This window comes from Phyllobates terribilis, unplaced genomic scaffold (genome assembly GCF_046119375.1).
Source record: "Phyllobates terribilis strain yellow unplaced genomic scaffold, ASM4611937v1 Scaffold_8__6_contigs__length_399053987, whole genome shotgun sequence".
In the NCBI taxonomy this organism is placed as follows: domain Eukaryota; kingdom Metazoa; phylum Chordata; class Amphibia; order Anura; family Dendrobatidae; genus Phyllobates; species Phyllobates terribilis.
The window spans coordinates 278,312,010-278,329,780 of NW_027362768.1; positions in this window are offsets into that span (position 1 = coordinate 278,312,010).

Here is a 17,771-nt window from a genome sequence, read left to right on the forward strand (position 1 = left end):
AGTGGTCACAGTAGTTGGCACATACAGTTAGGTCCATATATATTTGGACAGAGACAACATTTTTCTAATTTTGGTTCTAGACATTACCACAATGAATTTTAAACAAAACAATTCAGATGCAGTTGAAGTTCAGACTTTCAGCTTTCATTTGAGGGTATCCACATTAAATTGGATGAAGGGTTTAGGAGTTTCAGCTCCTTAACATGTGCCACCCTGTTTTTAAAGGGACCAAAAGTAATTGGACAATTGACTCCAAGGCTATTTCATGGACAGGTGTGGGCAATCCCTTCGTTATGTCATTCTCAATTAAGCAGATAAAAGGCCTGGAGTTGATTTGAGGTGTGGTGCTTGCATTTGGAAGGTTTTGCTGTGAAGTAAACATGCGGTCAAAGGAGCTCTCCATGCAGGTGAAACAAGCCATCCTTAAGCTGCAAAAACAGAAAAAACCCATCCGAGAAATTGCTACAATATTAGGAGAGGCAAAATCTACAGTTTGGTACATCCTGAGAAAGAAAGAAAGCACTGGTGAACTCATCAATGCAAAAAGACCTGGGCGCCCATGGAAGACAACAGTGGTGGATGATCGCAGAATAATCTCCATGGTGAAGAGATACCCCTTCACAACAGCCAACCAAGTGAACAACACTCTCCAGGAGGTAGGTGTATCAATATCCAAATCTACCATAAAGAGAAGACTGCATGAAAGTAAATACAGAGGGTTCACTGCACGGTGCAAGCCACTCATAAGCATCAAGAATAAAAAGGTTAGACTGGACTTTGCTAAAAACATCTAAAAAAGCCAGCAGAGTTCTGGAAGAACATTCTTTGGACAGATGAAACCAAGATCAACCTCTACCAGAATGATGGAAAGAGAAAAGTATGGCGAAGGCGTGGTACAGCTCATGATCCAAAGCATACCACATCATCTGTAAAACACGGCGGAGGCAGTGTGATGGCTTGGGCATGCATGGCTGCTAGTGGCACCGGGCCACTAGAGTTTATTGATGTTGTGACACAGGACAGAAGCAGCCGAATGAATTCTGATGTATTCAGAGCCATACTGTGTGCTCAGATCCAGCCAAATGCAGCCAAACTGATTGTCCATCTGTAGTATGAAACGACGACCAATGACCCAAAACATAAAGCAACCCAGGAGTTTATTAAAGCAAAGAAGTGGAATATTCTTGAATGGCCAAGTCAGTCACCTGATCTCAACCCAATTGAGCATGCATTTCACTTGTTAAAGACTAAACTTCAGACAGAAAGGCCCACAAACAAACAGCAACTGAAAACCACCGCAGTGAAGGCCTGGTAGAGCATCAAAAAGGAGGAAACACAGCGTCTGGTGATGTCCATGAGTTCAAGACTTCAGGCTGACATTGCCAACAAAGAGTTTTCAACCAAGTACTAGAAATGAACATTTTATTTACAATTATTTAATTTGTCCAATTACTTTTGGTCCCTTTAAAAACAGGGTGGCACATGTTAAGGAGCTGAAACTCCTAAACTCTTCATCCAATTTTAATGTGGATACCCTCAAATGAAAGCTGAAAGTCTGAACTTCAACTGCATCTGAATTGTTTTGTTTAAAATTCATTGCGGTAATGTCTAGAACCAAAATTAGAAAAATGTTTTCTCTGTCCAAATATATATGGACCTAACTGTATGCTAGCTTAATGCCCTTGGATCAGTTTACATCAACAGTGGTCGATAACAGATACAAAAGGCTTACATACTAAAAATCAATTATGCACGTGTATTCATACAATTAAATTTTTAACGTGCATATAGATGTCACGGGGATACTGTGACAGAGAGGGGCCAGAAGATCGCTACGTCTGGTCATTCGAACTCCTGCACTGGTTAGATATGATTCACCATCATACTAAACAGTGCAGGTTCTCTTTGCTCTGGCATTGCTAGGGTAAATCAGTTCAGTTGATCTCCTGGAGCTCTCAATCATGGATTGCCTCAGCTGTTCTGTGTTGGACACTCCCCTCTGGTATATATGCTCGCCACTGGCATTTGGGAATTGCCAGTGATAGTCCATTCTGCCTTGTTTGGAGTTGGCGATTGGAGAGTTGTTCTGGAGATTTCTGCATGGAGTTTGTTTGCGTGTTCATCCTCCTACTCTCCTATTTGGTTTCACCTACATTACCCTCCCTGTGTTCCACTCTATTGTTTGGTGAGTGTATTTTTGTATGATGGCTGTTTTCATTTATCCCTGTCTGTCCGGTTAGTGTAATCCTATACACTTTGCCTCACACCTTCCTGCGTGGGGGAGGGAACAGATAAGGACAAGACAGGAGCATAGCAAGGCACTTGACCACGGCATCTCCACCTTCCGGGGGACAGGGATAAACTAGGGCACCCTGAGGGATAGAGAAGGAGCCCCTTCCCCCGAGTACTGCAACAGTACCGTGACAATAGATAGTTCAACCCTTCTGAGGGATAGTATATATATGTATTTGACCATCTGGTATATCACAGTGATGACATATAGAATTGGAATGATCTCACCTCCAAGGTTGGCACCCTCACAGGAAGGTAGGACATGAGTATCTGGATCTGGAGACAGTCAGAATACCAATAAGGAGGTATTGATATTGATACTGTGTTATGCCAAGGATTCTATGTCAATACCCCCTTATTGGTATTCTGACTGTCTCCAGATGCAGATTAGGCCTTAAAGCAATTCCCCTGAGGAATCCATGATGGAGGAAATGCGTCGGAAGGAGCACAGGAAATATACAGAACCAAACTAACAGGGCTAGCCGTGGACTGCCCTTCATAAGGGCAGGAGTTTTGGGGCTTAGGGTCAGGCAGGTCACAACCAGTTCCCTGACTGTCTCCAGATGCAGATACTTAATTGTAAAGTGCTGTGGAATATGTCGGCAAAATATAAGTAAAAATTATTATTATTATACTCCTGTCCTATCTTTCTGTGAGGATGTCAACATTGTGCTCGGAAAAAATATAAATTATACGGATACACGTGCAATATTGGAGATATCTGATTGATTTTTAGTATGCAAACCTATTGTATCTCTTATCGACCATTGTTGATATAAACTGATCCAAAAGGTATTAAGCTAGCATATGTGCCAACCACTGTTGATACATGCATTCAGCGTCATACTGGCCCGCCGGAACACCGGACAATCCCCCGGTGGGCCCCTGTGCCGGATATAGTGGGGTCCCTCTGGTAACCGTGGTCTTCCTAACCAAGGGCATATCAGAGGCTGCTGCGCCAAGCGCGCAGCGTTCGCCTTTGTCATGACGACCGCCGGGAACGTACGTCACTGTCTGCTATGCACCGCACGCTGACATTGTCCTGCGGCGCATAGCCGTGACATCAAAGGCCGTGCTCTTTAGCTATGTCACTGCTATGCGCCGTGCGCTGACGTCTGTTCACGGCCCATAGTAGTGATGTCTGCGGCCTTTAAATGTCTCTGCTATGCGCCGCACTCCAACATCAGCACGCGGCCTCTAATGGGTTGGCAGCAATGTTAAAGACCACGCCGATATGAAGCTGAAAGAGGACGTCGCCAAAGCCCTGATCTCAATCCTATTGAAAATTCATGGGCAAAGCTGAAAGGCATGTGCGAGCAAGGCGACCTACAAACCTGGATCAGTTACACCAGTTTTGTCAGGAGGAATGGGCCCAAATTCCGACCAACTATTGTGGAAGGAGATCCCAAATGTTTGACCCAAGTCATTCAGTTTAAGGTCAATGGTACCAAATACTAATGAAATGTCTGTAAACTTTTGACTTTGCAGTAAATAATAAAAATTCCTTAAAACATTCTCTCTTCTCTCTCTCATTATTCAGGCATTTGGCAAATATTAAAAATTAAGTTAATCCTAATTGACCTAAAACGGGAAAGGTTTATTCTGATTTCATGTCAGATATTGAGAAAAACATGCATATGTGTCTTTTTATATAGTGTATGTAAACTTCTGGTTTGAACTGTATAGGGTTCCTGTGAATAATGTCACTTGTGTTCACTATATTACCTATACACTATATACAGGGCTCCTGTGTATAATGTCACTGGTGATCACTGTATTACCTGTACACTGACATTATATACTGAGCTCCTGTGTATAATGTCACTTGTGTTCACTATATTACCTGTACACTATATACAGGGCTCCTGTGTATAATGTTACTGGTGATTTAGTGTATTACCTGTACACTGACACTATATACAGAGCTCCTGTATATAATGTCACTTGTGTTCACTATATTACCTATACACTATATACATAGCTCCTGTGTATAATGTCACTGGTGATTTAGTGTATTACCTGTACACTGACACTATATACAGAGCTCCTGTGTATAATGTCACTTGTGTTCACTATATTACCTGTACACTATATACAGAGCTCCTGTGTATAATGTCACTGGTGATCACTGTATTACCTGTACACTGACACTATATACAAAGCTTCTGTGTATAATGTCAACAGTGGTAATTGTGGTATTAGTATTGTGGTTTTTAGTCATTTTCATTAATGTAGTATTATTCGGTCCCTTGTATGTGGTATTATTTGACCACTATGTGGTGGTAAGATGTGGTCTTGTCATGGTGTGGGGGTATTTGTCCCTTGTATGTGGTATTATTCGGTCACTGTGTTGTGGTAAAATGTGGTATTATTCGTCTTGGTATTGGGAATTGTGTTGTGTACGGAGGTTAATTGTTCTCTCTGATAGAACAAGAGCATCAGATGCAATATGCTAATGACACTCGGCTCTAGCTCTGCTGCGAGTTTGAGCTGAGTGTCAGTGCACTGTGCTCCGATCCGCTCGCATGAGAGAATCACAGCACAGGTGCGGAGGAGACGAAGAAAGTAATTCCTCCATCACCTCTGTTACCAGCATCGGCACTGCACTTGGGTGTTATTCAAGTGCAGTCCGATGTTTAATACGCTGTCACGGGTGTGTCAGGTTTAACAGACAGTCATACTGGATCTGGCTATAGAAGGTCACTGCGCTTAGCCTTGCAAACATCTTCTTGATCCTTTCATCAACCCTCTCTCTCTAGGACCCAGCGGTGATCCTCACCTTGCTCGGGGATTAGACCTTTAGGACGCAGTGGATCTCCACCTTCTGCTGTTAATTAACACACCCTTGCTGGATCCTTAAATATACTCAGTTTCTCCAAAGAGTTGCTGGTGATAGAGTAAATTCCTCTGTTCAGGTCTGGAATTCTAGCAGTCGGCTAGATTCTCCTTGGAGTTCCTTTGTGGATTGTAGTCGTGATCTCTCTGGTGTCTTCTCAAAACTTAGTGTATCCCCTTGTCTGTTTCCCTTGTTTGTCTTTAGTTGCAGTGGGGCTGACTAGAGCTCACCCCTCCCCTTCCCTACCTAGGGCCTAGCTGTAGGTTCAGCCAGGGCTAAGGTATCCTGCTCAGCGACAGGTGCGGAACCTATTTAGGGATGATAGGGGAGTCAGGGTGTCATTAGATCTGCTCAGGGGTCTCCACTCTTCCTTGCCCTAGTTGCAGGGCTTCCCCCTTTTTCCAGCCGTTGTATGCTGGGTTCTTCCCATACCTAGCATGACATTATCGCCAGCCATTTAAAGGAAAAAAAACAAACAAAAAACTGACTCACTATGAGGTGGTAATATATGATTTGGTCATGGTGTGGAGGTATTTGTTCCTTCTATGTGGTATTATTCAGTCACTGTGGGGGTAATACCTGGTCTGGTCATGATGTGACAGTATTATTCAGTCTCTATGTGGTCTGGTAATGGTGTGGAGGTAATATGTGGTCTTGTCATGGTGTGACGGTATTAATCGCCTGCATGTAGTCTGGTCTGGTCATGGTGTGGCGGTATTTGTTCCTTGTATGTGGTATTATTCTGTCACTATGTGGTGGTAATATGTAGTCTGGTCACGGTGTGGCGGTGTTTATCCCTTGCATATGGTGCTATTGATATAGTGGATTGTGTTGTGTGTGGCGGCCATTTGTTCTCTCTGATATCAATAAGGGGAAGATTCTTGATTCCCAATAGAGATTAAATACTTGGATTTTAACCCCTCCCTCTCTTGTGACTATTACACAGTAGCAAATATGCACTTAGGCTATGTGCCCACGATGCAGAAATGCTCTGGATTTTTCCTGAGCGTTTCTGCATCTCCCTGGCAGAAAAAACGCATGCGGATTGTACATGCGGATTGTACATGCGTTTTCCTGCCAGGGACATGCGGATGTGAAGCGTTCTTCACGTGCATTTCCGCATGCGGGTTGACAAGCGCTTTCCAAGCGATTTTAGCTTCACTTGGAAAGTGCTTGACAACTTGGTCACACTATATAAATCCATGCAAACGGCATGGATTTATATAGTGTGACCTTAAAGAATGGTTAAAAATAAAAAAATAAATCTATACTTACCTTCCGATGGCCCCCGGAGTCTTGCTTCGCTCCGTTCTCCCTTGTCAACAGATCGCGGTACACTGAAGGACCTGCCGTCACATGACTATGACGTCAGCGCATGTCCTTCAGTCCACCGCGATCTGCCGGCAAGGGAGGACGAGCGCAGCGGGGGCCATCAGAAGGTAAATATAGCATTTATTTTTTATTTTATTCTTTTTTTCACAGGTTCTATGGTACCTGGGTCCGGAGGAGAGTCTCCTGTCCTTCACGCCTGGGTACCATCCGCACATTGAAACGTGTGGATTCCGCATGTGCAGATCCAGTGATGCGGATATTATGCGTTTCAATGCAAGTCAATGGCAGCGAAAACGCAGCGCTTCCGCAAAATAATTGGTAGTGCTGATTAAAGCGTTTCTGCAGCTTTTTTGCCGCTGCGGAAACGCTTAAAAAACGCATCGTGGGCACACAGAATTACAGGTGTTCTATGGTGAAAACAAGTAATCACCTATCCTAAGGCCATGTTCACACGTTCAGTATTTGGTCAGTATTTTACATCAGTATTTGTAAGCTAAAACCAGGAGTGGGTGATAAATGCAGAAGTGGCGACGTGTTTCTATTATACTTTTCCTCGGATTGTTCCACTCCTGGTTTTGGCTTACAAATACTGATATAAAATACTGACCAAATACTGAACGTGTGAATGTGGCCAAAGGATAAGTGATAAGTCATTGATTAGAGGGGGGCGACTGCTGGGACCTGCACCAATCTTCAGAATGTGGAGCTTTTATCCTCATTAGTATGGAGCGGCATGTGCGACTGATCCATTCATTCCATAAGGGGCTGCACTTGGATTTTTCTGGAAGCCTCCAAAGAGGATGAATGGAGCTGCGGTCAGATATCCCATCTGCCGCTCCATTTTAAAATGGGGATAAAAGATCCCCATTCTTCCGATGGGTGCGGTTTCCAATGCTCGGATTCCACTGATTAATAAGTTATCACCTATCTAACCTGTGGATCGGTGATGATTTGTTTTCATCAAAGAACCCTTTAATGCAAACTACCGGAATTGTACATCTCAGTTATGGTGGCGCACAGTAGATGTGTAGGAGCCTCCCGTGATTTACAGTCGATGCTCCACTATAACAAGAATAATGGCCAACAGGTTTTTGCATATAGCTGTAGGGTGGACCATTAAAGTTCATTTTCCCTGTGGGCCCCAGACAACCTCGTCCAACCATACCCACATTCAAATATATAGCTTGTTTGCCTTGGAGTTTCTTTATTTCTAGCAGACACCCTTTTTGTGTTTTGTGCAATCATTATTCAAATTAAGGTGTCCATAAGCTTATTTGGAGTTGAACAGTGATTAGTGGGTGCTATCACCCCATTGAATAGATAGTTGCGACTGTTGTCATAAGACTCCATTACGCTCTAGTACTGTAAATACTCTGTTCACTTTTTTAGGAAAGTGTTTGAGTGAGAAGCTTGACTATCCTATCATGTGTCTGTGTAGGTAATACATTTAATGGATAATGAGTAAAATTGTTTTTAATTGAATTCTCACATAATTGCTGTATAAATTGTTTAATTGGTTAGACACACCCTCTTATCAGTTGCGGTATAAATATAAATAAACCCCTTCAACCCCTGGTCTTTTTCTGTTATTTTTGCGCTTTTGTTTTTTGCTCCCCTTCTTCCCAGAGCCATATCTTTTTTATTTTTTGGTCAATATGGCCGTGTGAGGGCTTATTTTTTGCGAGACAAGTTGTACTTTTGAACGACACCATTGGTTTTACCATATTGTGTACTAGAGAACGTGCGATGAAATTGCAAAAAAAGTGCAATTCCACAATTGATCTTTTTTTTACTATGTTCTCTAAATGCTAAAACTGACCTGCAATTATGATTCTCCCGGTCATTACGAGTTCACAGATATCAAACATGTATAGGTTATTTCTTATTTAAATGGTGAAAAAAATATCCAAAGTGTGTAAAAAAAAAAAAAAACCCCGCCATTTTCCGAGACCCGTAGAGTCTCCATTTTCCCGGATCTGGGGCCGGGTGAGGGCTTATTTTTTGCGCTCCGAGCTGATGTTTTTATTGATACCATTTTGGAGTAGGTGTGATGTTTTCATCGCCAGTTATTGCATTTTATTGCAATGTTGCTGCGACCAGAAAAAAGTAATTCTGCCGTTTACAGATCGGATTAATTCTTTTTATATATTGATAGATCGGGCGATTCTGAACTCAGCGATACCTGATATGTGTATATTTGATTTTTTTTATGGTTTTATTTTGAATCAGATGAAAGGGGGGTGATTTAAACTTAAATTTTTTTAAATATTTTTAAAAACTTTTTTTTTTTTTTACTTTCCACATGCTTCAATAGTCTCCATCAGATCGTCTGTGTGGAGCAGTAATGCTCACTTGTTATGAGCGCCGACCGCTGGCTGTCATGCCAACCCATTGGCGACACACAGTCATGTGTCACGGGCGCCAATGGCAGGAGCTAATGACGCGCTTCCGGCGCGATCATGTTAAATGCCACTGTCAGGGATTTACAGCGGCATTTAGCATGTTAACAGCCGCGGTTGGATCGCGATTCCACCCGCGGCTGTTAGGGGCACGTGACAGCTGATCAGATCAGCTGTTATGTCCCCAGAAAGGTGCGGGCTCTTCGCCAGAGCCCGCACCAAAGGGAGAGGCAAGACATGTGCCGTACATGTACGGCACATGTCTGTAAGGGGTTAATACCAGAAAGAAAAAAAACCATGTTTTTTCTTTCATCCATATGTCAGATTTTTATTTCCATTATTTGGTTACTTCACTCACTTATACAGCACCATCACTGTCCCCATTGGGGCTCACAATCTACCTTCACTATCAGTATGTCTTTGGAGTGTGGGAGGAAAATCACACAAACACAGGGTGAACATACAAACTCCTTGCAGATGTTGTCCTTGGTGGGATTTGAGCCCAGGACCCCAGCGCTGCAAGGCTGCAGTGCTAACCACTGAACCACCGGGCTGCCCACATGACATCCTTATTTCTACATAAAAATGGCTACATTCAAACTACTAAACAGTCTGAGTCCAATATCTCTTGGACGTAAAGATTGCTGTCCTGACATTATGGTTATTCAAATTGGGGATGGCAATTAAAGTATTTCATCTATTTCTAGTAAACTCAATTGGGTCTAGTATTATAAAGATCTTGCATTTTGGAGAATCGCTGCTTTTAAACATTTACTTTTTATTTACAAAGACAGATAATTTCAGTAAATCTCCTAATTTGAATATTTGCAGAAAAGTCCTGAGCAACTACTTAGCCACTGGGTCATAGGCTACATTCACACATCCATGTGACACGTCCTACTGCTGTCTTTTTCTCGGACAGCATGATGACCCATAAGACTTCATTCATCCATCCATAAGTTTTAAAAACGACAGTGTTCAATCCGCGAGGTCCTATTCTCACCCGTTCTGAGGGACCCTCAGTGACGTCTGTGACAGCACCAATCACTATGAAGACCCTCAGTGACGTCTCTGACAGCACCAATCACTATGAGGACCCTCAGTGACGTGTGGTGCTGTCACAATCACTATGAGGACCCTCAGTGACGTGTGGTGCTGTCACAATCACTATGAGGACCCTCAGTGATGCGGCCATAGTGCTCCAGTTCTTTCTGCTGCTGCTCCTCCTCCAAAGTCTGTGCTACTGCTGCTGTATGTGATTCACTTTCATCATCACCACAGTATCTTCCCCTCCAAAACCCCCAAATTCCACCTCCCCATCCCCCTCCCCATCCCCTTCCTCCATGTCCAGCTGCTGTTGAGCGCCACTTTTGCGCCAAAAGTGCAGGACCAGTGAATTTTTTTTCTTGGCACCACTTCCATGTATGCGTTTTCTGGCCATCACTGATCGGCGCCCGTGCTCAATTTTTGGCCAGAACTTTTTTTTCCGTTATTTTTTAATTTTTACTCTTGCACCATTTCTGTGTTTGCGTCCTGCTGCCACAGAGTGCTGATCAGCGACGCACATCACTGATCGTTATCCATACTCAAATTTAGTTGCAGGTTTTTTGTTATTACATTGTGACTTTTTTGTGACTTTATGCGCACCACTACCTTGTGTGTACAACCTGCGCAGTGTTCTGATCCGTATTGAACATCACTGGTCAGAGTCTGTTAAAATTTTGCTGCAGTTTTTTTTTTTTTGTGAAAAAAAAAAAAATTAATTAGCTGATAGGGTTAGATATAGGGACAGCAGAATCTAAGTAAATATAGTAAAAATATATAGTGGTAATTAGTTTATACTACAGTATTTTTTACTGACATAATTACAGTTAGTGTCAGTGAGTTGCAGATGCTCAGTAATTGATTTTTGCTTACGTCCACATTATAAATTATAATTAGTATTGTTTCAGAAATTTAGTGGGAATTACTGTAGTAATTATTACCTTTTTTTATCTAATAATCCATAAAATTACAGTTAGTCACAGTGAGTAGTAGGCGTTCAGTATTTTTTTTTTTTTACTGATGTCCACTAGCACATTTTAATTTAGTTTAGAAATTTACTGTAGTAATTATTTAACTACAGTTTTTTCCTAATCTATAGATGTACGGTTAGCAAAGGCTAGTTACAAGTGTTTAGTAATTGTCTTTACTGACATTCGCTTACGGTAGTATATTTTAAATTTTCATATTCTCTTTTTTTTGTTCTATTCTGTTCTTACATTCTTTTTCTATTCATATTTTTCCTTTCCTTTTTAACTTCTATTCTAATCCAATGAAGTTTATCCAAAACACACATCTGAATAAAATTTAGTTACACAATACACGTGAAAACACCACAGACTTACAGTGGGTACGGAAAGTATTCTGACCCCTTTAAATTTTTCACTCTTTGTTTCATTGCTGCCATTTGGTAAATTCTAAAAAGTTCATTTTTTCTCATTAAAGTACACGCTGCACCCCATCTTGACTGAAAAAAAAAAAAAAATGTAGAAATTTTTGCAAATTTATTAAAAAAGAAAAACTGAAATATCACATGGTCATAAGTATTCAGGCCCTTTGCTCAGTATGGAGTAGAAGCACCCTTTTGAGCTAGTACAGCCATGAGTCTTCTTGGGAATGATGACGTTTTTCACACCTGGATTTGGGGATCCTCTGCGATTCTTCCTTGCAGATCCTCTCCAGTTCCGTCAGGTTGGATGGTGAACGTTGGTGGACAGTAGTGTTGAGCGAGCACTAAAATGCACTTCTGCTCGAAGCTCGGGCCGAGCTCGCCGTGACACTCGGGTGCTCGACCCGAGCAACGTGCCCAATGTTAGTCTACGGGAGACCCGAGCATTTTTGCGGCTGCACCCCCGGCAGTCTGTAGAAAGCCTAAAAAGTGCCCAAAACGATAGTGACAGTGCTCAAAAGACATGGGGACAGCATGGGCATCGCCCCAGGAAGCATTTCTGACCCCTAGGTCACTGCTGTCAACAACGTGGTCAGAGGTATTAAGCAACTTTTACGGGCTCACAATAAAACGTTCAAAAACGAAACTGAAAGTGTTTTCCTGTGAAATATGTTAAGGAACTTCCTTTCCAGGGTAAAGACTTGTGTATAAGGTAAAATAAATAACCAAAAACAAAAATACTCCTCCACAACTTGGGCTATGTTCACAAGTAGCATTTTTTATGCGTTTTTGCACTTTTGTATTGCTTTCAACCGTGACAAATGCATTCACCGGGAAATGTCATTTTAACATTTTACAATCTTATCTGGCCATGTGCTGTGTGAAACATGCATACAGTGCTGAAAAGACATGGGAACAGCATGGGGAAGACCCCTGGAAGCATCTGACACCCAGGTCACTGCCTAAAAGTGTGCCCATCAGAAGTGATCCTTGCCGCATCAGAAGATGCAGACTTGCAACTATCCCCGTGCAAGTCCTTGTCCTAGGGCAGTGTTCAATTGTACCTCCCCCATTCCTTGCAATGCAAGCGCAAGTATGCATCCTGCCACCCATCCACCCCTAGGCTGCAATACCATACTGCTAGCTTGCACTTGAAATGGGGCCTTTTAGTTTGAAGGAGGCCGAAGCTGGCCATACCTCATGGCTGCTTTGGCAGCGAGGTATCCATACTCAGTCCCCAGCCGCCTGGCGGCCGGGTGTCCACGCTCGGTCCCCAGCCGCCAGGGGGCGGCCGAGGGTTCATAAACGGTCCCCAGCCACCCCTATTTCTCTGCGGAACATCCCCCACACACTTTTCTTAGCCCGGCCTGCTTTAGGGCAGCATTGGACGAGCCCACCAGAGAACCAAACTCCTCCGGTGGGCCCTGGCTTTTCCATCAGAGGAGTTGAGAGTGCCAAGGTGAGGAGCATGATGATGATGATAGAAGTTAGCATCTGTTTTCTTGGAGTGCAAGCGTAAGTGTGCAACCTGTCACCCACCCACCCCCAGGCTGCAATACCATACTGCTAGCTTGCACTTGAAATGGGGCCTTTTAGTTTGGAGGAGGCTGAAGCTGGCCATTACCTCATGGCTGCTTCGGCAGCGAGGTATCCATACTCAGTCCCCAGCCGCCCGGCGGCCGGGTGTCCACGCTCGGTCCCCAGCCGCCAGGGGGCGGCCGGGTGTCCATACTCGGTCCCCAGCCGCCCCGCGGCCGGGTGTCCACACACGGTCCCCAGCCGCCTGGGGGCGGCCGGGTGTCCATAAACGGTCCCCAGCTGCCCCTATTTGAAGGACAGCCTAACCACAAACACGTGGACAAGTGAATGTGGCCAGGGATGGTCCATCTCACGCCTTCACACTGGGTTAATATTGTGGAAGCCGGGACACAGTTGGACACTGGGATGCAACACGTCCTCCAGACAAAGAGGATTGCGGGTCCTGGGTCAATCAGGCTTCAACACAAAGTTCAAAAGGTAGACAGCAGCAGTGGTCGGCCTCCTACACAACGAGTAAATTATTCATGATCATGAGGCCATCCATCTCCTTAGCTTTCTGTTCCTTGGAATGCAAGCGCATGTATGTAGTAGCGGCGAGGCCTGAGGTGTTCAGCGTTTTGGCGCATATCCTACCTCCTCCGAGGATTGCTGGATGTTTTCCTGCTACTATCCCAGTTCTATGACTCCCTTTAAAACAAAGCTTCAGGTGATGAATGATGGATGAGGTGGTGGCAAAGGAGAAAGAGCAGGAGGAACAGGGACCATTCACATCAATATCAGGCCAGTCAACCACACATGTCTTGTAGGATATGTTTCTGTACCAAAAGGAGCGGTTCGGCTACACAGTTATAGGGCATACAGTGAGTGCAATGCCTACCAAAAATTTTGAGGCACTCCAATGTCCCTTGGAAGTGACATGGAGGTCAGAGGGCCTTAACTAAACCTTTTTTTTCCATTTATAGCAACTGGGTCTCCTGTGCACTGTTGGCCTAAGCAGTGAATGGAAGGCTTTCCAAAAATTATGAGGAACTGCAATGGCCCTTGAAACAGACGTGGATTACAGCATACTAAAAACCTTCTACCCATTATTGGGGAGTGGGTCTCCCTTAGTGTTCGCCTATGCATTGAAAAGCAAAAGCTGACTAAAATTAGGAGGAAATGAAATGCCCGTTGGAAGAGTCATGGAGGTTAGAGTTAATTAAAAACAACATTTCAATGCCCCTTGGAAGAGCTGTGGAGTTCAGAATGGTTTAATAAGATGGTTTTAATGCCCCTTGGAAGAGACGTGGAGGTCGCAGTAGCTTAAAGAGACGGTTTTAATGCCCCTTGGAAGAGCGGTGGAGGTCGCAGTAGCTTAACAAAACGGTTTTAATGCCCCTTGGAGAAGTGGTGGAGGTCTCAGTTGCTTAACAAGACGGTTTAAATGCCCCTTGGAAGAGACGTGTAGGTCGCAGTAGCTTAACAAGACGGTTTAAATGCCCCTTGGAAGAATGGTAGAGGTCGCAGTAGCTTAATAAGATGGTTTAAATGCCCCTTGGAAGAGACATGGAGGTCGCAGTAGCTTAACAAGACGGTTTTAATGCCCCTTGGAAGAGACGTGGAGGTCGCAGTAGCTTAACAAGATGGTTTAAATGCCCCTTGGAAGAGACGTGGAGGTTGCAGTAGCTTAATAAGACGGTTTTAATGCCCCTTGCAGAAGTGGTGGAGGTCTCAGTTGCTTAACAAGACGGTTTAAATGCCCCTTGGAAGAGACGTGTAGGTCGCAGTAGCTTAACAAGACGGTTTAAATGCCCCTTGGAAGAATGGTAGAGGTCGCAGTAGCTTAATAAGATGGTTTAAATGCCCCTTGGAAGAGACATGGAGGTCGCAGTAGCTTAACAAGACGGTTTTAATGCCCCTTGGAAGAGACGTGGAGGTCGCAGTAGCTTAACAAGATGGTTTAAATGCCCCTTGGAAGAGACGTGGAGGTTGCAGTAGCTTAATAAGACGGTTTTAATGCCCCTTGCAGAAGTGGTGGAGGTCGCAGTAGCTTAAAAAGATGGTTTTAATGCCCCTTGGAAGAGACGTGGAGGTCGCAGTAGCTTAACAAGACAGTTTAAATGCCCCTTCGAAGAGACGTGGAGGTTGCAGTAGCTTAACAAGACGGTTTAAATGCCCCTTGGAAGAGACGTGGAGGTCGCAGTAGCTTAACAAGACGGTTTTAATGCCCCTTGGAAGACTGTTGGAGGTCGCAGTAGCTTAACAAGACGATTTTAATGCCCCTTACAAGAGCCATGCAGTACAGCATATTAAAAACATTATTCCCATTATTGGGGAGTTGGTCTCCCATAGTCTTTGCGTATGCCTTCCAAGCAAAAGCTGGCAAAAATTAGGATGGAGGAACTTGCAATGCTGGCAACACGGACCACGGTCACCCTGGTGTTATAGTGGTGGTGGAGGCTGAGGATAAGGAGAAGAGCAAAATACAGCCGAAATGAGGAAGCGTATACCCATGTGTGGGTGTGAAGCGGTGCATGGGAATACACCTCCCGAAACAACACAGTGGATTTGACTTTATGTTACTCTGCTGTCATTTGGTGGTGATGAGAAGTCTGGCCCAATCCAGCCCTTGTTCATTTTGATAAGGGTCAGCTTGTCAGCATTGTCAGTTGACAGGCGAGTGCGCTTATCAGTTATAATTCCCCCAGCGGCACTAAAAACACTCTCCGATAACACGCTAGCGGCAGGGCAGGCCAGGACCTCCAAGGCGTACAGAGCGAGTTCATTCCAAGTGTCCAGCTTGGTGACCCAATAATTAAAAGGCACAGAGGAATCACGGAGGACGCTGGTACGGTCGGCAAGGTACTCCCTCACCATCTTTTGAAACTTTCCACTCCTTGTGAGAGTACCCCGCGCCTCAGGGCCTGTAAGCTGGGCGGGTCTCAGAAAACTGTCCCAGAATGTTGACAGTGTTCCCCTGCCTCTGCTGGATTGGAGTTGCGTCTCTCTCACCTGTACGCCTTGGTTGGTCAACGAACTGTGACCTCTGCCGCTAGCGTGTTCAGATGGGAATTTTTTTAACAGTTCTGCAGCAAGGGCCTTCTGGTACTGCCACATTTTTGTAGACCTCTCCACCTCAGGAATAAGAGAGTGAAAGTTCTCCTTGTAGCGGGGGTCTAAATGTGTCACCAACCAGTAATGACTGTCACCCAACATTTTGACAACGTGAGGGTCACAGTTAAGGCAGCGTAACATAAAGTCAGCCATGCATGCCAGACTGGTAATGAGCAAGACTTCCGTGTCCTCACCAAGATGACGACTGACCATGCTCTCCTCCTCCTCCTCTTCCCCCCTGTCCTCAGGCCACCCACGCTGACCCGACTGTATGACAGTTGTACAGGTACTACCGTCTACAGCGCATGATACCAGATCCTGTTCTTCCTCCTCCTCCTCCTCCTCCTCCTCCTCTCCCTCATTGTCCCCCAATGCACATTGGGATGAGATGAGGCTGGGCTGTGTGTAATCGCCCGCTACGGCTTCTTGATCCATCTCATCATACTCTGGCTGCAATGCCTCCTCTTTAATTCTCTGCAGAGAGCGTTGCAAAAGACAGACAAGTGGGATGCTGACGCTAATGATGGCATCATCGCCACTCACCATCTTGGTGGACTCCTCAAAGTTTGTCAGGATGGTACATATGTCAGACATCCAGGTCCACTCCTGAGGTCTTATGTGCGGAGTCTGACCTGAATATCGACGGCCTTGTTGCAGCTGGTACTCCACAACTGCTCTATTCTGCTCACAAATCCTTTGCAACATGTGGAGGGTAGAGTTCCAACGTGTGGGGACATCACACACCAGTCGGTGTGCCGGAAGCTGCAAACGCTGCTGCAACACAGCAAGGGCGGTGGAAGCTGTAGCCGACTTCCGAAAATGAGCTGACAGGCGGCGTACTTTGACGAGCAGATCTTGGCAACTCGGGGTACGAATTAAGAAACCGCTGAACCACGAGGTTAAGCACATGAGCCAGGCATGGTACGTGTGTGATCTCACCTCGCCTCAGAGCCGCCACCAGGTTACAGCCATTGTCACACACGACCATGCCTGGATGTAGGTTCAGCGGTCTCAGCCACAGATCTGCCTGCTCTTTCACAGCTGTCCACAACTCACAAGCAGTGTGAGGTTTATCACCTAAGCTTATGAGTTTCAGCACAGCCTGCTTCAGCTTGGCTGAGGCAGTACTGCAGTGCTTCCAGCTTGTAACTGATGTGATATCTGAGATGGAGGCTGAACATGAGGAGGAGGAGGAGGAGGATGATGTGCAGGAGCTGTACACTGTGGGGGCAACTCTGACTGACATAGGGCCCGCAATCCTCAGTGTGGGAGGATGTGTTCCGTCCCAAGGTCCGACTGGGTCCCGGCTTCCACTATGTTTACCCAGTGTGCCATCAGGGAGATGTACCATCCCTGGCCACAAGCACTTGTCCACGTGTCCGTTGTCAGGTGGACTCTCCCAGTAACTGCGTTGTTGAGGGCACGGCTGATGTTTTGGGACACGTGCTTGTGTAGTGCGGGGATGGCACACAGGGCAAAATAGTGCTGGCTGGGGACCGAGTACCGAGGGACGGCCACCTACATAAGGTTGCGGAAGGATTCTGTCTCCACCAGCCTAAAAGGCAGCATTTCCAACGCAAGCAGTCGTGAAATGTGCGAATTTAGGACTGTGGCCTGTGGGGCGTTGGCTGCGAATTTGCGCTTTCGTTCAAAGGTCTGGGATATGGACAATTGAACGCTGCGGTGGGACGTGGACGTTGATGCGGTTTCTTGAGAAACTGCCATAACAAGTGAAGACTGAGAGGAGGGGGCATCTTTGCATGCAGTATGGACAGGGGATTGTTTTGCACGCACAACAGGGGGTTGTATTACACGCACAACAGCGGAAGAAGCAGTGGTGACACTGGTC